The following is a 561-nucleotide window of genomic DNA, read 5'->3' on the forward strand; positions in this document are numbered from 1 at the left end:
TGGCATGTGGTGCTGGGGATCGAACCGAGGTCCCTGCATGCTTGCCTAAGCTTGCCTAAGCAGGTGCTTTAGACCACTGAGCTATCTCGCCAGCCTGTGAAAGTAAATACTGATGATCTTCTGGGTTTCTGCAGGATCTGTTGATTTCACACTTTCCTGCCTAATTGCATGAATTTGAGTCTTTCTTTCATTTTTTTGAGGAAAAGTTTGAGTAAGGGTTTCTCAGTTTTATCTAATGTTTCAAAGAACCAACTCTTCGATTCATTATTCTTTGTATTGTTTTCTTAGTATCCAATGCATTGATTTCTGCTCTTCATAATTTGCTCTTTTATAATTTCATCTCTCACATGGGCTTTGGCCTTGACTTGGTCTTCTTTTTTCTAGAAGCTTGAGGTTCAACATCAGGTTATATATTTGAGCTCTCTCTGTTTTTCTGTATGGGAATTCACTGCCATAATTGTACTTCAAATGATTATTTTCATTGTGACACATTATCTTCTGGTATGTTGTATTTGCATTATCATTTAATTATAGAAAGTGTCTAATTTTGTCTTTAACGTC

The sequence above is a fragment of the Octodon degus genome, unplaced genomic scaffold, assembly GCF_000260255.1.
Source record: "Octodon degus isolate 3935 unplaced genomic scaffold, OctDeg1.0 scaffold00092, whole genome shotgun sequence".
NCBI classification, from domain to species: Eukaryota; Metazoa; Chordata; class Mammalia; order Rodentia; family Octodontidae; genus Octodon; species Octodon degus.